General features: G+C 41.6%; 4 non-coding genes across 4 annotated transcripts; 1 reads left to right on the top strand and 3 right to left on the bottom strand.

Annotated features, from left to right (window-relative positions):
* Positions 1–303: 303 nt before the first annotated feature.
* Positions 304–417, bottom strand: LOC140266012 (U5 spliceosomal RNA). The gene has a single exon (XR_011906685.1). It is a non-coding gene; the product is annotated as a U5 spliceosomal RNA (small nuclear RNA).
* Positions 418–2,703: 2,286 nt separating this feature from the next.
* LOC140320569 (U2 spliceosomal RNA) lies at positions 2,704–2,887 on the bottom strand. The gene has a single exon (XR_011918404.1). It is a non-coding gene; the product is annotated as a U2 spliceosomal RNA (small nuclear RNA).
* Positions 2,888–3,195: 308 nt separating this feature from the next.
* On the bottom strand, positions 3,196–3,309 carry LOC140265982 (U5 spliceosomal RNA). Its single transcript, XR_011906658.1, has one exon. It is a non-coding gene; the product is annotated as a U5 spliceosomal RNA (small nuclear RNA).
* Positions 3,310–16,548: 13,239 nt separating this feature from the next.
* LOC140265942 (U5 spliceosomal RNA) lies at positions 16,549–16,662 on the top strand. The gene has a single exon (XR_011906621.1). It is a non-coding gene; the product is annotated as a U5 spliceosomal RNA (small nuclear RNA).
* Positions 16,663–23,489: the final 6,827 nt, after the last annotated feature.

Here is a 23,489-nt window from a genome sequence, read left to right as displayed (position 1 = left end):
TTCACGTCCGAGGGCCCTTCCTGGCACAATGCGCACTTGTCCGCTAACACCCCTGTTCTTTTTATGGCCATAGGTGGCCAGAGTGTCACTTTGCACCTCCGCCCACCTGCTGCACTGAGCACTCTTCAGCCCTTTTAAATGGTATAACTTTGCACTCCCGCACGCTCCAGCAAGCACCATTCAAGCAACAACTTTGCACTCCAGCTTCGAACATCGGCACAGTCGCAACAAGTAAGGCGACTCTACTCAGAGAAGTCACTCTGCACAGTAAGAAGATTTCTTTTGCACAGACAGAAAGGGCTTCACCCGCAAAGGTAAAGCCTGCCAAAAATAGAAACAACTCATTAGTGCTGCTCTCCACAGATGTCTTTAGTAAAAGGCGAAAGACTTGTACGTTATGAAGAGAAACCAGAGTACGATTATCCATCACTGCGGGAGCAGGGCATCAGGCTAGTTGGCATAGCCACCTTCCCCATGGTGAGCTTTGCTTGGTTGAGACGCTTGCTCCCCCCCCCCCCCCCCCCCCCCCCCTTGCTCCTCGGCTGACCAAGTAGAAACAATCGGGCCCTATTCGATGGCTGCCTTGTCTTTTACTCTGTGCAAAAGACAAGGCAGCAACAAAAACACCACGAGAATCCCGTATTGAGGCTTTGTTCTGATCGCTCATTCGGTGTCGCGTTTCTTTCAAGCAATTCTCCCGGTTAGCCCACACTCGGCTCGCTCCCATAGCCGTGTTAAAGTCTACTTCGCATTCACTCTCTTTTCTCAGCAGACTCTTGGGATTTTATCAATAAAATGAATTCCTTCACTCAAACTATGTTAAAACTGCTTTGTCCTTCATATTTACCATGTCTTGAAAGATTTAAACAAAAAAAACAACGTTGTACTTTGCAGTAAAAGAAATAGCAAATCTAAAGTTTCAGGAATCCGAGAATAAGCTTACTTTCATGAGTTCTTCACGATTTCGGATTTTGCTATAAAATGAATTCCTTCACTCAAACTAAATTAAAACTGCTAAACCGCTAATCTGTTACATGTAAGGCAGATGTCAAATTCACCGAATTAGGATTATTCGGTATTCGGCCAATCGAGCTGTAGCAGCTTCGGTAAAAGAGTATAAATTGAAGAGTTTGTGAATAAAGGTGTGCGCACACATAGTGAGCTGTAGGAAAATAGGCAGGGAGCAATGCCGGCTGGGGTATATGTTCTTGTATGTTGTCTGACTGTTTGATTTGAATGTGTTGTGTAAGTGTCCTGTTGAATGTTACATGTTTGGGCTTTGACACGCTTCACTGTGGTTGTTAACTGTGTGGTGTGTCCTGAAATGTTATATGTTTGGGCTGTGTGACATGCTTAATGCTTGTCAGTAGCTACCCACTTATTCATATATAGCAACTGACAACGTAAGAAGTCCGGACATACTTTGATAGAGTAGTTGTAGAAGTATCCTTATTGATAATAGATAAACTAATTCATAGTGATAGAACAGTAGATGAACAGGTGCCTACACATGTCTCACGAAAATAAAATGGGTGTATGATTGCTGACGGCAGAGCAATACTGCCAAACTTATGAGTTCTTGTGGCAAACTTGATTCAGTGTCTTGACGTGTATACGCTGTTTCGCTGACTTGATTGTCACAAGAAACAAAGTGTGTTTGATAAGATCCGACCATTTTATTACGGGAGGATCAGTATGTATGGATTCTGATGTGACTGATAAACCCATTCGTATCGTAAGCACAATCTAATACGTGAGACAACGCCCTGGCACACGATAAAAAAAAAAAGAGAGAGCGGTTTTGTGTCCCCACAGTCCATAATGTAGAAAAGAGAGAAAAAAGCCTTTCTGATTTGGTGTGTGTGCTCATAGTGCAGAGTGTAGAGAAAAGAAAGCCGTTTTGGTGTCACAGGTGTTGTGACTTACACACACACATTTCTAAATTGAGAAAGGAAATTATTTTAGAGGAAGCACTAGAGTTTAGATCCCACATTTGTTGATAGGCATTCATTTATTTCTTCACTTCTGATAAAAATGATAAGACTGACCTAAAGAATTGGAGGCCCATCACACTTTTAAATTTTGACTGTAAACTTTTTAGCAAGGTTTTAACGACACGGATGTCCTCTGTTTTAGAGGAGGTAATTCACCCAGACCAGGCTTGTGCCATCTCAGAGAGACAACTCACCGACAGCCTCGTACTGATTCGAGACATCATTGGTTACGCTAGAGACAGAAACACCCGGCTTGTCATCTTAAATTTAGACTTTGAAAAAGCTTTTGATCGGGTCTCGCATCAATATCTCTTTCAGGTGTTGCAGCCATCGAATAGGGCCCGATTGTTCCTACTTGGTGAGATTTGCTTGGATGAGACGCTTGCTCCCCCCCCTTGCTCCTCGGCTGACCAAGTAGGAACAATCGGGCCCTATTCGATGGCTGCCTTGTCTTTTACTCTGTGCAAAAGACAAGGCAGCCACAAACACCACGGGAACACCGTATTGAGGCTTTGTTCTGACCACTCATTCGGTGTCGCGTTTCTTTCAAGCAATTCTCCCGGTTAGCCCACACTCGGCTCGCTCCCAGAGCTGTGTTAAAGTCTACTTTGCATTCACTCTCTTTTCTCAGCAGATTAAAAGAAAGTTTCATCTTGGGCTCCCTGAAACTTCCATCCTGCACCGCTGTTTGCTTTTTCACAAGAGCAGAGAAGAGCGCACCGTTCCCAGCGGCACTGCAGTACTGGGTCGATGCTTGGAGTGAACGGAGCAAGCTTCTTTTTCAACTCCTATTCTTAAAAATCCATTTAATATGTAGTCCTTGTATAGAGGACATATTAAACTGATAAGAACAGATACTACACTTGATCTTAGCCAAAAGGCCGAGAAGCGATAACGGTCCACTGTTTCAGGTCCGAGGGCCCTTGCTGGCACAATGCGCACTTGTAGCAGTGTTCTTTTTATGGCCATAGGTGGCCAGAGTGTCACGTTGCACCTCCGCCCACCCGCTGCACTGAGCACTCTTCATCCCTTTTAAATGGTATAACTTTGCACTCCCGCATGCTCCAGCAAGCACCATTCAAGCAACAACTTTGCACTCCAGCTTCGAACATCGGCACAATCGCAACAAGTAAGGCGACTCTACTCAGAGAAGTCACTCTGCACAGTAACAAGATTTCTTTTGCACAGACAGAAAGGGCTTCACCCGCAAAGGTAAAGCCTGCCAAAAATAGAAACAACTCATTAGTGCTGCTCTCCACGAAAGTCTTTAGTAAAAGGCGAAAGACTTGTATGTTATGAAGAGAAACCAGAGTACGATTATCCGTCACTGCGGGAGCAGGGCATCAGGCTAGTTGCCATAGCCACCTGCCCCATGGTGAGCGTTGCTTGGTTGAAACGCGTGCCCCTGTGCAATCGACAAGGCAGCAACAAAAACACCACGGGAACACCGTATTGAGGCTTTGTTCTGACCGCTCATTCGGTGTCGCGTTTCTTTCAAGCAATTCTCCCGGTTAGCCCGCACTCGGCTCGCTCCCAGAGCCGTGTTAAAGTCTACTTCGCATTCACTCTCTTTTCTCAGCAGACTCTTGGGATTTTATCTATAAAATGAATTCCTTCAATCAAACTATGTTAAAACTGCTTTGTCCTTCATATTTACCATGTCTAGAAAGATTTAAACAAAAAAAAAAACAACGATGTACTTTGCAGTAAAAGAAAGAGCAAATCTAAAGTTTCAGGAATCCGAGAATAAGCTTACTTTCATGAGTTCTTCACGATTTCGGATTTTGCTATAAAATGAATTCCTTCACTCAAACTAAATTAAAACTGCTAAACCGCTAATCTGTTACATGTAAGGCAGATGTCAAATTCACCGAAATAGGATCTAAGGGTATTCGGCCAATCGAGCTGTATCAGCGTCAGTAAAAGAGTATAAGTTGAAGAGTTTGTGAATAAAGGTGTGCGCACACATAGTGTGCTGTACGAAAATAGGCAGGGAGCAATGCCGGCTGGGGTATATGTTCTTGTATGTTGTCTGACTGTTTGATTTGAATGTGTTGTGTAAGTGTCCTGTTGAATGTTACATGTTTGGGCTTTGACACTTCACTGTGGTTGTTAACTGTGTGGTGTGTCCTGAAATGTTATATGTTTGGGCTGTGTGACATGCTTAATGCTTGTCAGTAGCTACCCACTTATTCATTTATAGCAACTGACAACATAAGAAGTCTGGACATACTTTGATAGTAGTTGTAGAAGTATCCTTATTGATAATAGATAAACTAATTCATAGTGATAGAAAAGTAGATGAACAGGTGCCTGCACATGTCTCACGAAAATAAAATGGGTGTATGATTGCTGACGGCAGAGCAATACTGCCAAACTTATGAGTTCTTGTGGCAAACTTGATTCAGTGTCTTGACGTGTATACGCTGTTTCGCTGACTTGATTGTCACAAGAAACAAAGTGTGTTTGATAAGATCCGACCATTTTATTACGGGAGGATCAGTATGTATGGATTCTGATGTGACTGATAAACCCATTCGTATCGTAAGCATAATCTAATACGTGAGACAACGCCCTGTCACACAATCAAAAAAAAAAAAGAGAGAGCGGTTTTGTGTCCCCACAGTCCATAATGTAGAAAAGAGAGAAAAAAGCCTTTCTGATTTGGTGTGTGTGCTCACAGTGCAGAGTGTAGAGAAAAGAGAGAAAAGAAAGCCGTTTTGGTGTCACGGGTGTTGTGACTTAGACACACACATTTCTGAATTGAGAAAGGAAATTATTTTAGAGGAAGCACTAGAGTTTAGATCCCACATTTGTTGATAGGCATTCATTTATTTCTTCACTTCTGATGAAGTTTCAACAATAAACAACAAACTTTGTATTATGAGAAAGAACCAGACTCATTCTTCAGGAATCCGAAAATAAGCTCTATTTTACGAGTTATGCACGAATTCGGATTGTCCTATAAAACGAATTCCTTCACTCTAACCAAGTTAAGACTGCTTTGTCCTTCATATTTATTCATGTCTAATCAAGTTTCAACGATAAACAACGTTGTACTTTGTAGAATGAGAAAGAACTTCTTCAGCAATAAGCATCTCTCGACATATGACGAAATACAGATTTTGCTATAAAATTAATTCCTTCTATCAGCCTGACTTAAAACTGTTTGTCCTCCTTATTTATCCACTTCAAATCAAGTTTCAACAATTAAAAAAATGTTGTAGTTTGAGAAAAAACAACTTAATCTTAAGCAATCAGTAGGGTAAGAAAGGGTAAGAAAAGGTGCAAATGCCAACCATACATCACTAAAAGGTGGAGCGGAAGTATTCGGCTGCAAGTAGGTGCGAATGCCTGACAATGTATGATCAAGAGAGGGAGCGGAGGTTTTCGGCTGCAAGGTCTGAATGTCCAACCATAATTTGTAAAAACCGGGGAAGAAAAGGCTAGAAAGCCCGACTATACACCATCAAAAGTGGGAGCGGAGGTGTTCGGCTGCAAGTAGGTGTGAATGTTCGACCATAATTTGTAAAAAGCGGGTAAGAAAAGGTTCGAATGCCCGACTATATATTAACCAAAGCAGGAGGAGAGGTCGTCGGATAAGAGTGGGTGAGAATTTACAACCATAATCTATAAAATGCGGTGAAAAAAAAGGTGTCAATACCCCATAGAACACTAAAAGGTAGAGCGGAAGTGTTCGGCTGCAAGAAGGTGTGAATGTCTGACCATAGTTTGTAAAAAGTGGGTAAGAAAAGGTTCGAATGCCCGAACATACACCATCAAAGGAGGGAGCGGAGGTGTTCCGCTGTAAGAAGGTGTGAATGTCCGACCATAGTTGGCAAAAAGCAGGTAAGAAAAGGTTAAAATACCCGATTGTACACAATCAATAGCGGGAGCAGAGTTGTTCCGCTACTAAAAGGTGTGAAAGTCCGACCATGGTTTGTAAAAAGCGGGTAAGAAAAGGTGCGAATGCCCGACAATGTATGATCAAAAGAGGGAGCGGAGGTTTTCGGCTGAAACAAGGTCTGAATGTCCATCCATATTTTGTAAAAATCTGGGAAGAAAAGGCTCGAAAGCCCGACTATACACCATCAACAGCTGGAGTGGAGGTGTTCAGCTGCAAGAAGGTCTGAATGTCCATCAATAATTGCTAGAAAACATGGAAGAGAATTTTCGAATATCAAACCGCACATGATCATAAGCGGCAGAGTAGGTGTTCAAATGCAAGAAGGTGTGAATGTCCACCCATAATTACTGCAAAATGGGTAAGAAAAGGTACGAATGCCCAACCATACATGATCCTAACAGGGAGCGGAGGTGTTTGGCTGCGACAAGGTGTGTATGTCCACCCATAATTAATGAAAAGCGGGCAACAAGTAGGTTTGAATACCCATCATCAAAAGCAGGAGTGGATGTGTTCGGCTACAAGAAGGTTAGAATGTCTGACCATAGTTTGTAAAAAGCGGGTAAGAAAAGGTTCGAATGCCCAAACATACACCATCAAAGGAGGGAGCGGAGGTGTTCCGCTGTAAGAAGGTGTGAATGTCCAACAATAATTGGCAAAAAGCAGGTAAGAAAAGGTTAAAATACCCTATTGTACACAATCAATAGCGGGAGCAGAGTTGTTCCGCTACTAAAAGATGTGAAAGTCCGACCATGAATTGTAAAAAGCGGGTAAGAAAAGGTGCGAATGCCCGACAATGTATGATCAAAAGAGGGAGCGGAGGTTTTCGGCTGAAAGAAGGTCTGAATGTCCATCCATAATTTGTAAAAATCGGGGAAGAAAAGGCTCGAAAGCCCGACTATACACCATCAAAAGCTGGAGCGGAGGTGTTCAGCTGCAAGAAGGTCTGAATGTCCATCAATAATTGCTAGAAAACATGGAAGAGAATTTTCGAATATCAAACCGCACATGATCATAAGCGGGAGAGGAGGTGTTAAAATGCAAAAAGGTGTGAATGTCCACCCATAATTACTGCAAAATGGGTAAGAAAAGGTACGAATGCCCAACCATACATCATCAAAAGCAGGAGTGGATGTGTTCGGCTACAAGAAGGTTTTAATGTCCGACCATAGTTTGTAAAAAGCGGGTAAGAAAAGGTTCGAATGCCCGAACATACAACATCAAAAGAGGGAGCGGAGGTGTTCCACTGTAAGAAGGTGTGAATGTCTGACCATAGTTGGTAAAAAGCGGGTAAGAAAAGGTGAAAATACCCGACTGTACACAATCAATAGCGGGAGCGGAGTTGTTCGGCTACTAAAAGGTGTGAAAGTCCGACCCTGGTTTGTAAAAAGCGGGTAAGAGAAGGTGCGAATGCCCGACAATGTATGATCAAAAGAGGGAGCGGAGGTTTTCGGCTGCAAGAAGGTCTGAATGTCCAACAATAATTTTGTAAAAACCGGGGAAGAAAAGGCTCGAAAGCCCGACTATAAATCATCATAAGCGGGAGAGGAGGTGTTCAGCTGCAAGAAGGTGTGAATGTCCGACCATAGTTTGTAAAAAATGGGTAAGAAAAGGTGCGAATGCTCAACCATACATCATCAAAAGCAGGAGTGGATGTGTTCGGCTAAAAGAAGGTTTGAATGTCCGACCATAGTTCGTAAAATGCGGGTAAGAAAAGGTTCGAATGCCCGAACATACACCATCAAAAGAGGGAGCGGAGGTGTTCCGCTGTAAGACGGTGTGAATGTCCAACAATAGTTGGTAAAAAGCGGGTAAGAAAAGGTTAAATTACCCGACTGTACACAATCAAAAGAGGGAGCGGAGTTGTTCAGCTAAGAGGTGTGAAAGTCCGACCTTGGTTTGTAAAAAGCGGGTAAGAAAAGGTTCGTATGCCCGAATATACACCATCAAAAGCGGAAGCGGAGGTGTTCGGCTGCAAGATATTGTCAACGTCCGACCAAAGTTTGTAAAAAGCAGTTAAGAAAAGGTTCGAATATCTAACCAAACATAAGAATGAGTCTTTTCCGCTGTAGAATGCCCGACTATAGACCATCAAATGCGGGAGCGGAGGTGTTCGGCTCTGAGTAGGTGTGAATGTCCGACCATAATTGCTGAAGAATGTGTTAGAAAACGTAAGAATGCTGGACCATACATCATCAAAAGCGGTAGAGGTGGTGTTCGGCTGCAAAAAGGTGTGACTGTTCGACTAAAGTTTGTAAAAAGTGGGTAAGACAAGGTGCGAATGCCTGACAATGTATGATCAAAAGCGGGAGCGGAGGTGTTCAGCTGCAAGAAGGTCTACATGTCCATCAATAATTGCTAGAAAACATGAAAGAAACTTTTTGAAAATCAAACCGCACATGATCATAAGTGGGATAGGAGGTGTTCAGCTGCAAGGTGTGAATGTCCACCCATAATTCCTGAAAAATGGAAAAAAAAAAGGTGTGAATGCCCAACCATACATCATCAAAAGCAGGAGTGGAAGTGTTCGGCTACAAGAAGGTGTGAACGTCCAACCAAAATATGTAAAAAGCAGTTAAGAAAAGGTTCGAATATCCAACCAAACATAATCAAAAGCGGGAGCAGAGCTATTCGACTGCAAGTAGGTGTGAATGTCAGATCATAATTTGCAAAAAGCTGATGAGAAAGGGTGAGAATGCCCGACTATACATCATCAAATGCGGGAGCGGAGTTGTTCGGCTGTGAGTAGGTGTGAATCTCCGACCATAATTGCTGAAAAATGTGTTAGAAAAGGTAAAAATGCCGGTCCATACATCATCAAAAGCGAGAGAGGTTGTGTTCGGCTGCAAGTAGGTGTGAATGTCCAGCCATAATTACTCACAAACGGGTAAGAAAAGGTAGTATTGCCAGACCATATATGATCAAAACAGGGACCGCAGTGGTTCAGCTGCAAGAAGGTTTGAAGAGGTTTTCGGATGCAAGTGGGTGTGAATATCCCACCATACAAGTATGGTGGAGAGGAAGCTGTGAATAGCCGACCATAGTTTGGAAAAAGCGGGTAAGAAAAGGTTTGAATGCCCGAACATACACCATCAAAAGAGGGAGCGGAGGTGTTCCGCTGTACGAAGGTGTGAATGTCCGACCATACTTGGTAAAAAGCGGGTAAGAAAAGGTTAAAATACCCGGCTGTACACAATCAATAGCGGGAGCGGATGTGTTCGGCTACAAGAAGGTGTGACAGTCCGACCATGGTTTTTAAAAAGCGGGTAAGAAAAGGTGCGAATGTCCGACAATGTATGATCAAAAGAGAGAGCGGAGGTTTTCGGATACACGAAGGTTTGAATGTCCTACCATAGTTTGTAAATAGCGGGTAAGAAAAGGTTCGAATGCCCGACTATACACCATAAAAAGCGGGAGCGGAGGTTTTCCGCTGTAAGACGGTGTGAATGTCCAACCATAGTTGGTAAAAAGCGGGTAAGAAAAGGTTAAAATACCCGACTGTACACAATCAATAGCGGGAGCGGAGTTGTTCGGCTACAAGAAGGTGTGAAAGTCCGACCATGGTTTGTAAAAAGCAGTTAAGAAAAGGTTCGAATATCCAACCAAACATAATCAAAAGCGGGAGCAGAGCTGTTCGACTGCAAGTAGGTGTGAATGTCCAGCCATAATTACTCACAAACGGGGGAAGAAAAGGTAGTATTGCCAGAACATACATGATCAAAACAGGGAGCGGAGGTTCAGCTGCAATGTGTGAATGTCTGACTATAGTTTGTAAAAAGCGGGTAAGACAAGGTGCGAATGCCCAACAATGTATGATCAAAAGAGAGAGCGGAGGTGTTCGGCTGCAAGGTCTGAATGTCCAACCATAATTTGTAAAAACCGGGTAAGAAAAGGCTCGAAAGCCCAACTATACATCATCAAAAGCAGATGTCTAGAAATATTTAAACAAAAAAACAACGTTGTACTTTGCAGTAAAAGAAAGAGCAAATCTAAAGTTTAAGGAATCCGAGTATAAGCCTGCTTTCATGAGTTCTGCACGATTTCGGATTTTGCTATAAAATGAATTGCTTTGCTCAAACCAAGTTAAAACTGCTTTGTCCTTCCATATTCATCAATGTCTAGATGCAAAATACAATGTTGTTCTTTGTTGAAGTCGATCTAGACATTGATAAATATGAAGGAAAAAGCAGTTTTAACTTGGTTTGAGTGAATGAATTCATTTTATACATAAAATCCGAAATCGTGCAGAACTCATGAAAATAAGCTTATTTCTCGGATTCCTAAAACTTTTGATTGGCTCTTTCTTTTACTGCAAAGTACAACGTTGTTTTTTTGTTTAAATCTATCGAGACATTGATAAATATGAAGGTAAAAGCCGTTTTAACATAGTTTGAGTGAAGGAATTGATTTTATAGATAAAATCCCAAATCATGCAGAACTCCTCAAAAGGGGCGTATGGCTTAATCACAAGTGTGGTTCTTTCTCATTCAGGGTAGTATGAGGAAGTTTATGCTTGAAATATATGTAGAAATGGGTACATATGAAGGACAAAGCAGTGTTAACTTAGTTTGAGTGAAGGAATTCATTTTATACATAAAATCCCAAATCATGCAGAACGTATGAAAAGAAGCTTATTCTCGGATTCCTGATCCTTCAGTTTTGCTCTTTCTTCTACTGCAAAATACAATGTTGTTCTTTGTTGAAGTCGATCTAGACATTGATAAATATGAAGGAAAAAGCAGTTTTAACTTGGTTTGAGTGAATGAATTCATTTTATACATAAAATCCGAAATCGTGCAGAACTCATGAAAATAAGCTTATTCTCCGACTCCTAAAACTTTTGATTTGCTCTTTCTTTTATTGCAAAGTACAACGTTGTTTTTTGTTTAAATCTATCGAGACATTGATAAATATGAAGGTAAAAGCCGTTTTAACATAGTTTGAGTGAAGGAATTGATTTTATAGATAAAATCCCAAATCATGCAGAACTCCTCAAAAGGGGCGTATGGCTTAATCACAAGTGTGGTTCTTTCTCATTCAGGGTAGTATGAGGAAGTTTATGCTTGAAATATATGTAGAAATGGGTACATATGAAGGACAAAGCAGTGTTAACTTAGTTTGCGTGAAGAAATTCATTTTATACATAAAATCCGAAATCGTGCAGAACTCATGAAAATAAGCTTATTCTCGGATTCCTAAAACTTTTTATTTGCACTTTCTTTTACTGCAAAGTACAACGTTGTTTTTTGTTGAAATCTATCTAGACATTGATAAATACCAGCCGAAACTCTGCTGCCGCTTTTGATAATTTATGGTTGGGCATTCTTACCTTTTCTTACCCACTTTTTACAAATTATGATCTTACATTCACACCTACTTGCAGTCGAACACCTTCTAATCCACTTATGATCATGTGAGGTTGGGCTTTCGCACCTTTTCTTACCCATTTTTCAGTAATTATGGGTGGACATTCAGACCTTCTTGCAGCCGAAAACCTCCGCTCCTCTTTTGATCATACATTGTCGGGCATTCACACCTTGTCTTACCCGCTTTTTACAAACTTTAGTCATTCAAACCTTCTTGCAGCTGAACCACCTCCGCTCCCTGTTTTGATCATATATGGTCTGGCAATAGTACCTTTTCTTACCCGTTTGTGAGTAATTATGGCTGGACATTCACACCTTCTTGCAGCCGAACAAAACCTCTCCCGCTTTTGATGATATATGGTCCGGCATTTTTACCTTTTCTAACACATTTTTCAGCAATTATGGTTGGACATTCACACCTACTCACAGACGAACACCTCCGCTCCCACATTTGATAGTGTATAGTCGGGCATTCTCACCCTTTCTCATCAGCTTTTTGCAAATTATGATCTGATATTCACACCTTCTTGCAGTCGAACAGCTCTGCTCCCGCTTTTGATTATGTTTGGTTGGATATTCGAACATTTTCTTAATGCTTTTTACAAACTTTGGTCGGACGTTCACACCGTCTTGCAGCCGAACACCTCCGCTTCCGCTTTTGATGGTGTATAGTCGGGCATTCGAGCCTTTTCTTACCCACCTATTACTTACTATGGTCGGACATTCAAACCTTCTTGTAGCCGAACACATCCGCTCCTGCTTTTGATGATGTATGATTTGGCATTCGCACCTTTTCTTACCCATTTTTCAGTAATTATTTCGGACATTCAGACCTTCTTGCAACTGAACACCTCTGCTCCCGCTTTTGATGGTGTATAGTCGGGCTTTCGAGCCTTTTCTTCCCCGATTTTTACAAATTATGGTTGGACATTCAGACCTTGCAGCCGAAAACCTCCGCTCCCTCTTTTGATCATACATTGTCGGTCATTCGCCCCTTGTCTTACACGGTTTTTACAAACTTTAGTCAGACATTCACACCTTGCAGCTGAACCACCTCCATTCCCTGTTTTGATCATGTGTGGTCTGTAAATACTACCTTTTCTTCCCCCGTTTGTGAGTAATTATGGCTGGACATTCACACCTACTTGCAGCCGAAAAACCACCACTCCCGCTTTTGTTGATGTATTGTCTGGAATTCTAGTCTTTTCTATCACATTTTTCAGCAATTATGATCTGACATTCACACCTACTTGCAGTCGAACAGCTCTGCTCCCGCTTTTGATTATGTTCGGTTGGATATTCAAACCTTTTCTTAACTGCTTTTTACAAACTTTGGTCGGACGTTCACACCTTCTTGCAGCCGAACACCCCCGCTTCCGCTTTTGATGGTATATATTCGGGTATTCGAACCTTCTCTTTCCCGCTTTTTACAAACCATGGTTGGACTTTCATACCTTCTTGTAGCTGAACAACTCCACTCCTGCTTTTGATGATTTATGGTTGGACATTCGCATCTTTTCCTACCCATTTTTCAGTAATTATGGGTGGATATTCACATCTTCTTGCAGCTGAACACCTCCTCTCCCGCTAATGATCATGTAAGGTTTGATATTCGAAAATTTTCTTTCATGTTTTAAAGCAATTATTAATGGACATTCACACCTACTTGCAGCCGAACACCACCTCTCCCGCTTTTGATGATGTATGGACCGGCATTCTTACCTTTTCTAACACATTTTTCAGCAATTATGGTTGGAGAATCACACCTACTCACAGCCGAACAACTCCGCTACCGCATTTGATGGTGTATAGTCGGGATTTCTCACCCTTTCTCATCAGCTTTTTGCAAATTATGATCTGACATTCACACCTACCTTCCAGTGGAACAGCTCTGCTCCCGCTTTTGATTATGTTTGGTTAGATATTCGAACCTTTTCTTAACTGCTTTTTACAAACTTTGGTCGGACGTTCACAATATCTTGCAGCCGAACACCTCCGCTTCCGCTTTTGATGGTGTAAATTCGGGCATACGAACCTTTTCTTACCCGCTTTTTACAAACCAAGGTCGGACTTTCACACCTTCTCTTAGCTGAACAACTCCGCTCCCTCTTTTGATTGTGTACAGTCGGGTAATTTAACCTTTTCTTACCCGCTTTTTACCATCTATGGTCGGACATTCACACCGTCTTAAAGCGGAACACCTCCGCTCCCTCTTTTGATGATGTATGGTTAGGCATTCGCACCTTTTCTTACCCATTTTTCAGTAATTATGGGTAGACATTCACACCTTCTTGCAGCTGAACACCTCCTCTCCCGCTTATGATCATGTGCAGTTTGATATTCGAAAATTTTCTTTCATGTTTTCTAGCAATTATTGATGGACATTCAGACCGTCTTGCAGCTGAACACTTCCGCTCCCACTTTTGATGGTGTATAGTCGGGCTTTCGAGCCTTTTCTTCCCCGGTTTTTACAAATTATGGTTGGACATTCAGACCTTCTTACAGCAGAACACCTCCGCTCCCTGTTTTGATTATGTATGGTTTGACATTCGCACCTTCTCTCACTCGCCTTTTACTATGGTCGGCCATTCACAGCTTCCTCTCCACCATACTTGTATGGTGGGATATTCACACCCACCTGCATCCGAAGACCTCCGCCCCCACTTTTGTTGATATTTAGTCGGTCATTCGCACCTTACCCGCTTTTGGCAAACTATGGCCTTCTTGCAGCCAAACACCTCTGATCTCGCTTTTGATGATGTAAGGTTGGGCATTCAGACCTTGCTTCACCTGCTTTTCACCAAATATAGTCGGACATTCACACCCACTTGCATCCGAAGACCTCCGCCCCAAATTTTGTTGATATTTAGTCGGACATTCGCACCTTACCCGCTTTTGGCAAACTATGGCCTTCTTGCAGCCAAACACCTCTGATCTCGCTTTTGATGATGTAAGGTTGGGCATTCAGACCTTGCTTCACCTGCTTTTCACCAAATATAGTCGGACATTCACACCTTCTTGCAGCCGAACACTTCCGCTTTTAGTGTTCTATGAGGCATTCACATATTTTTTTCACCGTATTTTATAGATTATGGTTGGAAATTCTCACCCACTCTCATCCGAAGACCTCTCCTCCCGCTTTTGTTAATATATAGTCGGGCATTCGAACCATTTCTTACCCGCTTTTTACAAATTATGGTCGAACATTCACACCTACTTGCAGCTGAATACTTCCGCTCCACCTTTTAGGTATGTATGGTTGGCATTTGCACCTCTTTTTATACTGATTGCTGAAGATTAAGTTGTTCTTTCTCAAACTACAAATTTTTTTTAATTGTTGAAACTTGATTTGAAGTGGATAAATAAGGAGGACAAACAGTTTTAAGTCAGGCTGATAGAAGGAATTAATTTTATAGCAAAATCTGTATTTCGTCATATGTCGAGAGATGCTTATTGCTGAAGAAGTTCTTTCTCATTCTACAAAGTACAACGTTGTTTATCGTTGAAACTTGATTAGACATAAATAAATATGAAGGACAAAGCAGTCTTAACTTGGTTTGAGTTAATGAATTCGTTTTATAGGAGAATCCGAATTCGTGCATAACTCATAAAATAGAGCTTATTTTCGGATTCCTGAAGAATGAGTCTGGTTCTTTCTCATAATACAAAATTTGTTGTTTATTGTTGAAACTTCATCAGAAGTGAAGAAATAAATGAATGCCTATCAACAAATGTGGGATCTAAACTCTAGTGCTTCCTCTAAAATAATTTCCTTTCTCAATTTAGAAATGTGTGTGTGTAAGTCACAACACCCGTGACACCAAAACGGCTTTCTTTTCTCTACACTCTGCACTATGAGCACACACACCAAATCAGAAAGGCTTTTTTCTCTCTTTTCTACATTATGGACTGTGGGGACACAAAACCGCTCTCTCTCTTTTTTTTTTTTTATCGTGTGCCAGGGCGTTGTCTCACGTATTAGATTATGCTTAAGATACGAATGGGTTTATCAGTCACATCAGAATCCATACATACTGATCCTCCCGTAATAAAATGGTCGGATCTTATCAAACACACTTTGTTTCTTGTGACAATCAAGTCAGCGAAACAGCGTATACACGTCAAGACACTGAATCAAGTTTGCCACAAGAACTCATAAGTTTGGCAGTATTGCTCTGCCGTCAGCAATCATACACCCATTTTATTTTCGTGAGACATGTGCAAGCACCTGTTCATCTACTGTTCTATCACTATGAATTAGTGATCTATTATCAATAAGGATACTTCTACAACTACTATCAAAGTATGTCCGGACTTCTTATGTTGTCAGTTGCTATATATGAATAAGTGGGTAGCTACTGACAAGCATTAAGCATGTCACACAGCCCAAACATATAACATTTCAGGACACACCACACAGTTAACAACCACAGTGAAGTGTCAAAGCCCAAACATTCAACAGGACACTTACACAACACATTCAAATCAAACAGTCAGACAACATACAAGAACATATACCCCAGCCGGCATTGCTCCCTGCCTATTTTCCTAGAGCTCACTATGTGTGCGTACACCTTTATTCACAAACTCTTCAACTTATACTCTTTTACCGAAGCTGCTACAGCTCGATTGGCCGAATACCCTTAGATCCTATTTCGGTGAATTTGACATCTGCCTTACATGTAACAGATTAGCGGTTTAGCAGTTTTAATTTAGTTTGAGTGAAGGAATTCATTTTATAGCAAAATCCGAAATCGTGAAGCACTCATGAAAGTAAGCTTATTCTCGGATTCCTGAAACTTTAGATTTGCTCTTTTTTTTACTGCAAAGTACAACGTTGTTTTTTTTGTTTAAATCTTTCTAGACACGGTAAATATTAAGGACAAAGCAGTTTTCACATAGTTTGAGTGAAGGAATTCATTTTATAGATAAAATCCCAAGAGTCTGCTGAGAAAAGAGAGTGAATGCGAAGTAGACTTTAACACGGCTATGGGAGCGAGCCGAGTGTGGGCTAACCGGGAGAATTGCTTGAAAGAAACGCGACACCGAATGAGCGATCAGAACAAAGCCTCAATACGGGATTCTCGTGGTGTTTTTGTTGCTGCCTTGTCTTTTGCACAGAGTAAAAGACAAGGCAGTCATCGAATAGGGCCCGATTGTTCCTAGTTGGTCAGCCGAGGAGCAAGGGGGGGGGGAGCAAGCGTCTCAACCAAGCAAAGCTCACCATGGGGAAGGTGGCTATGCCAACTAGCCTGATGCCCTGCTCCCGCAGTGACGGATAATCGTACTCTGGTTTCTCTTCATAACGTACAAGTCTTTCGCCTTTTACTAAAGATTTCTGTGGAGAGCAGCACTAATGAGTTGTTTCTATTTTTGGCAGGCTTTACCTTTGCGGGTGAAGCCCTTTCTGTCTGTGCAAAAGAAATCTTGTTACTGTGCAGAGTGACTTCTCTGAGTAGAGTCGCCTTACTTGTTGCGACTGTGCCGATGTTCGAAGCTGGAGTGCAAAGTTGTTGCTTGAATGGTGCTTGCTGGAGCGTGCGGGAGTGCAAAGTTATACCATTTAAAAGGGCTGAAGAGTGCTCAGTGCAGCGGGTGGGCGACACTCTGGCCACCTTGAAAACCGAGGTTACATCCACTACCAGGGGCAGCCCAAGTTCTGCCGCAAGTGTGGTGTGCATGGGCACCTGGTTGAGGCTTGTACCAAGGTGTTATGTGGGAAGAGCAGAGAAATTGGGCAAACTTTTGGAGAGTGTCCAAATGGCAGGAAATGTAATCTCTGTGGAGAATTAAATCACCTCTTCAGAGATTGCCCTAAATCTTTTGCCAACAAATTAAAGACGGTAAAGCCACAGTCAAGCCAACAAAGAGAAGGACCAAATGTGGCAGTTGGTGAACAAAGTGAAGAGGTTGACCCAATAAATTCAAACTTCCCGCCAAAAGCTTGGATTGGAAGTGAGGAGCAAAAAGGGGAGGGGCCTGTAGAGGCCTCACCACTCAGTGTTGAAGTCTGTGAGAATTCACAGGCAGAGGGTGGAGCTACGCTAAATGAGGAGGAAGAGCAGACAGGTGAGTCTAGTGAAGATACTCACCTCCCCGAAGGTCAACAGCCGAAGAGGACGGCATCTGAGCCTCTGATTCCCCAGTGGTATCAGAGAAGAGGGGAAGGGTTAGGTCCCTTTCAGACAGTTCTTCAGTGGAAGAACCAAGAGTTTTCCCCTCCGACTCACCAAATGAGGTCTCCTTTTTAACTTCAGCTCTGCAATCAACCCCCAGGGACTCAAAGTTAAATGCAACATTGCGTCAGAGGCCAACACCGAGAGTCCGAAAAGGAAATATAGATCACCCTACTCACTTTTCACCTAAAGAAATGAAGGAAGAGCTAGTTTCCCAAGAAATAACCTGTGTGTAATTTGTTTTGATAACTTAGAAAAACGAAAATGACATACCTACTTTCCTTTATGCTTTTAATGGTTCTCACCTTCTCAACACTAAATGTGAGAAGTGTGAAATCAAAGACAAGAGCCCAGAGTATTTTATCCTTCTTAGACTCCATAAAATCAGATGTGTTTTTAATACAAGAATGTGGACTACCTTTTTTAAAAAACCATAGACAGTGGGAGGAAATGTGGCCCCATTTATCGATATGGAGTGGCTCAAATCAAAATAAAAATGATGGTGTGGCCATTCTAATTAAAAATCCGCATGTTCTGGTGAAAGGTAGCACAGTGGTGAGAGACGGACGGGCACTTTTAGCACACTTGAATTTTATGGGGCAAGACTTTAACCTCTTAAATATTTATGGTTTCAATGGAAAAAATGAAAGGTATGACCTTTTAGAAGATATACAGCTTTACATGCTAGGGCAAGTACCTTTAGTTGTAGGAGGGGATTTTAACTGTATCTTGAGCAGGAAAGATAGAAAAAGAGCAGGGGTAGATTTTAAAGTGGATAAGACTTTGATTTTACTTCAGGGCATATGCAGGGATTTTAAGCTTACTGACTGTTTTAAAACCATGCATCCCAGAGAGGAGGGCTTCACCTGGTTTAGTCATGATGGCACCAGAGCCTCTCGCATTGATTATTTCTTTACTAGAGATTGCCCACCCACTGATGTTAGATTAACCCCTGTTTTCTTTTCAGACCACCTTATGCTCTCCTGCACCCTTTCACCCCCTTCTTGTGTGACGGTAGGAAGTGGTCTGTGGAAACTGAACTGTTCCCTGTTGGAGGATGAAATCATAGTCAGTCAGTACAGGGAATGTTATAAAGAGTGGCAGACCCTTCAAGACCTCTACGAAACACATGCACAATGGTGGGAAATGGTGAAGGAAACGACCCAGACTTTTTTTAAACAGCAAGGTAAACGTAAAAAAAGGAAAGAGAATAGATGTATGATGGGACTACATAAACGGTTACAGCGCTACTTTAAACTAAATCAGTGTGGCATAGACTTTAAAGAAGAAATCAAAGATGTCAAAAAGGAAATGTCAGTTTTAGCAGAAATAAAGAGTAAAGGAATTTTTGTAAGAAGCAGGGAGCAGGAAATTGAGGAAGGTGAAAAAGAAAGAAAGTTATAAATAAAAAGGAGTGTATTCAAAATCTAAAAAGAGAAGATGGGTTTTTAACAAAATCCACACAAGAGATGATTGAAACTGTACATACCTTTTATAGTAACATGTACAAAGAGAAACCAGTGCACTTGGAAACATCGGCAGAAATCTTAAAATTCGTTGACAAAATCTTAAAAGAGAATGCACACTTGACACAGAATTTTACTGCTTTAGAGTTAAAAAAATGCCTAACAGGTTTTAAGAGAAGTCGAGCTCCGGGTTTAGACGGGCTTCCTGCAGAATTCTATCTGACCTATTGGGACCTTTTATCATCAGACATTTTAGATGTTTTTAAAGATTTTGAAAAACTCGACCGACTGCCTGACAGTTTTAGAGTGGGAATAGTGACTCTACTTTATAAAAAAAATGATAAGACTGACCTAAAGAATTGGAGGCCCATCACACTTTTAAACTTTGACTGTAAACTTTTTAGCAAGGTTTTAGCGACACGGATGTCCTCTGTTTTAGAGGAGGTAATTCACCCAGACCAAGCTTGTGCCATCTCAGGGAGACAACTCACCGACAGCCTCGTACTGATTCGAGACATCATTGATTACGCTAGAGACAGAAACACCCGGCTTGTCATCTTAAATTTAGACTTTGAAAAAGCATTTGATCGGGTCTCGCATCAATATCTCTTTCAGGTGTTGAAGCCATCGAAAAGGGCCCGATTGTTCCTACTTGGTTAGCTTTGCTTGGTTGAGACGCTTGACCCCCCCCCCCCCCCCCCCCCCCCCTGCTCCTCGGCTGACCAAGTAGAAACAATCTATTCGATGGCTGCCTTGTCTTTTACTCTGTGCAAAAGACAAGGCAGCCACAAACACCACGAGAATCCTGTATTGAGGCTTTGTTCTGACCGCTCATTCGGTGTCGCGTTTCTTTCAAGCAATTCTCCCGGTTAGCCGACACTCGGCTCGCTCCCATAGCCGTGTTAAAGTCCACTTCGCATTCACTCTCTTTTCTCTGCAGACTCTTGGGATTTTATCTATAAAATGAATTCCTTCACTCAAACTATGTTAAAACTGCTTTGTCGTTCATATTTACCATGTCTAGAAAGATTTAAACAAAAAAAACAACGTTGTACTTTGCAGTAAAAGAAAGAGCAAATCTAAAGTTTCAGGAATCCGAGAATAAGCTTACTTTCATGAGTGCTTCACGATTTCGGATTTTGCTATAAAATGAATTCCTTCACTCAAACTAAATTAAAACTGCTAAACCGCTAATCTGTTACATGTAAGGCAGATGTCAAATTCACCGAAATAGGATCTAAGGGTATTCGGCCAATCGAGCTGTAGCAGCTTCGGTAAAAGAGTATAAGTTGAAGAGTTTGTGAATAAAGGTGTGCGCACACATAGTGAGCTGTAGGAAAATAGGCAGGGAGCAATGCCGGCTGGGGTATATGTTCTTGTATGTTGTCTGACTGTTTGATTTGAATGTGTTGTGTAAGTGTCCTGTTGAATGTTTGGGATTTGACACTTCACTGTGGTTGTTAACTCTGTGGTGTGTCCTGAAATGTTATATGTTTGGGCTGTGTGACATGCTTAATGCTTGTCAGTAGCTACCCACTTATTCATATATAGCAACTGACAACATAAGAAGTCCGGACATACTTTGATAGTAGTTGTAGAAGTATCCTTATTGATAATAGATCACTAATTCATAGTGATAGAACAGTAGATGAACAGGTGCTTGCACATGTCTCACGAAAATAAAATGGGTGTATGATTGCTGACGGCAGAGCAATACTGCCAAACTTATGAGTTCTTGTGGCAAACTTGATTCAGTGTCTTGACGTGTATACGCTGTTTCGCTGACTTGATTGTCACAAGAAACAAAGTGTGTTTGATAAGATCCGACCATTTTATTACGGGAGGATCAATATGTATGGATTCTGATGTGACTGATAAACCCATTCGTATCTTAAGCATAATCTAATACGTGAGACAACGCCCTGGCACACAATCAAAAAAAAAAAGAGAGAGCGGTTTTGTGTCCCCACAGTCCATAATGTAGAAAAGAGAGAAAAAAGCCTTTCTGATTTGGTGTGTGTGCTCATAGTGCAGAGTGTAGAGAAAAGAGAGAAAAGAAAGCCGTTTTTGTGTCACGGGTGTTGTGACTTACACACACACATTTCTGAATTGAGAAAAGAAATTATTTTAGAGGAAGAAGTAGAGTTTAGATCCCACATTTGTTGATAGGCATTCATTTATTTCTTCACTTCTGATGAAGTTTCAACAATAAACAACAAACTTTGTATTATGAGAAAGAACCAGACTCATTCTTCAGGAATCCGAAAATAAGCACGAATTCGGATTCTCCTATAAAACGAATTAATTAACTCAAACCAAGTTAAGACTGCTTTGTCCTTCATATTTATTCATGTCTAATCAAGTTTCAACGATAAACAACGTTGTACTTTGTAGAATGAGAAAGAACTTCTTCAGCAATAAGCATCTCTCGACATATGACGAAATACAGATTTTGCTATAAAATTAATTTCTTCTATCAGCGTGACTTAAAACTGTTTGTCCTCCTTATTTATCCACTTCAAATCAAGTTTCAACAATTAAAAAAAAATTGTAGTTTGAGAAAGAACAACTTAATCTTCAGCAATCAGTATAAAAAGAGGGTAACAAAAGGTGCAAATGCCAACCATACATCACTAAAAGGTGGAGCGGAAGTATTCAGCTGCAAGTAGGTGTGAATGTTCGACCATAATTTGTAAAAAGTGGGTAAGAAAAGGTTCGAATGCCCGACTAAATATTAACAAAAGCGGGAGGAGAGGTCTTCGGATGAGAGTGGGTGAGAATTTCCTACCATACAAGTATGGTGGAGAGGAAGCTGTGATTGGCCGACAATAGTAAAAAGCAGGTGAGAAAATGTGTGAATGTCAAAACATACATGATCAAAACAGGGAGCGGAGGTGTTTGGCTGCGACAAGGTGTGAATGTCCAACCATAATTAATGAAAAACGGGCAACAAGTAGGTTCGAATGCCCAACCATACATCATCAAAAGCAGGAGTGGATGTGTTCGGCTTCAAGAAGGTATGAATGTCCATCAATAATTGCTATAAAACATGAAAGAAAATTTTCGAATATCAAACCGCACATAATCATAAGCGGGAGAGGAGGTGTTCCGCTGCAAGAAGGTGTGAATATCCACCCATAATTACTGAAAAATGGGTAAGAAAAGGTGCGAATGCCCAACCATACATCATCAAAAGCAGGAGTGGATGTGTTCGGCTACAAGAAGGTGTGAATGTCCGACCATGGTTTGTAAAAAGCGGGTAAGAACAGGTTCGTATGCCCGAATATACACCATCAAATGCGGGAGCGGAGTTGTTCGGCTGTGAGTAGGTGTGAATCTCCGACCATAATTGCTGAAAAATGTGTTAGAAAGGGTAAGAATGCCGGTCCATACATCATCAAAAGCGAGAGAGGTTGTGTTCGACTGCAAGTAGGTGTGAATGTCCAGCCATAATTACTCACAAACGGGTAAGAAAAGGTAGTATTGCCAGACCATATATGATCAAAACAGGGAGCGGAGGTGGTTCAGCTGCAAGAAGGTTTGAATGTCCGACTAAAGTTCAAATATATTAACAAAAGCGGGAGGAGAGGTCTTCGGATGAGAGTGGTTGAAAATTTCCAACCATAATGTATAAAATGCGGTGAAAAAAAGGTGTGATAGAACACTAAAAGGTGGAGCGGAAGTGTTCGGCTGCAAGAAGGTGTGAATGTCCGACTATATTTGGTGAAAAGCAGGTGAAGCAAGGTATGAATGCCCAACCTTATATCATCAAAAGCGAGATCAGAGGTGTTTGGCTGCAAGAAGGCCATAGTTTGCCAAAAGCGGGTAAGGTGCGAATGTCCGACTAAATATCAACAAAATTTGGGGCGGAGGTCTTCGGATGCAAGTGGGTGTGAATGTCCGACTATATTTGGTGAAAAGCAGGTGAAGCAAGGTCTGAATGCCCAACCTTACATCATCAAAAGCGAGATCAGAGGTGTTTGGCTGCAAGAAGGCCATAGTTTGCCAAAAGCGGGTAAGGTGCGAATGACCGACTAAATATCAACAAAAGTGGGGGCGGAGGTCTTCGGATGCAGGTGGGTGTGAATATCCCACCATACAAGTATGGTGGAGAGGAAGCTGTGAATGGCCGACCATAGTAAAAGGCGGGTGAGAGAAGGTGCGAATGTCAAACCATACATAATCAAAACAGGGAGCGGAGGTGTTCTGCTGTAAGAAGGTGTGAATGTCCAACCATAGTTGGTAAAAAGCGGGTAAGAAAAGGTTAAAATACCCGACTGTACACAATCAATAGCGGGAGCGGAGTTGTTCGGCTACTAAAAGGTGTGAAAGTCCGACCATGGTTTGTAAAAAGCGGGTAAGAAAAGGTGCGAATGCCCGACAATGTATGATCAAAAGAGGGAGTGGAGGTTTTCGGCTGCAAGAAGGTCTGAATGTCCAACCATAATTTGTAAAAACCGGGGAAGAAAAGGCTCGAAAGCCCGACTATACACCATCAAAAGTGGGAGCGGAGGTGTTCAGCTTCAAGATGGTCTGAATGTCCATCAATAATTGCTAGAAAACATGAAAGAAAATTTTCGAAT

The sequence above is a fragment of the Leuresthes tenuis genome, unplaced genomic scaffold, assembly GCF_036924035.1.
Source record: "Leuresthes tenuis unplaced genomic scaffold, fLeuTen1.0.hap1 SCAF_12, whole genome shotgun sequence".
In the NCBI taxonomy this organism is placed as follows: domain Eukaryota; kingdom Metazoa; phylum Chordata; class Actinopteri; order Atheriniformes; family Atherinopsidae; genus Leuresthes; species Leuresthes tenuis.
Note: the sequence above shows the minus strand (reverse complement) of the source record. Positions and strands in the feature narration are given on the sequence as shown.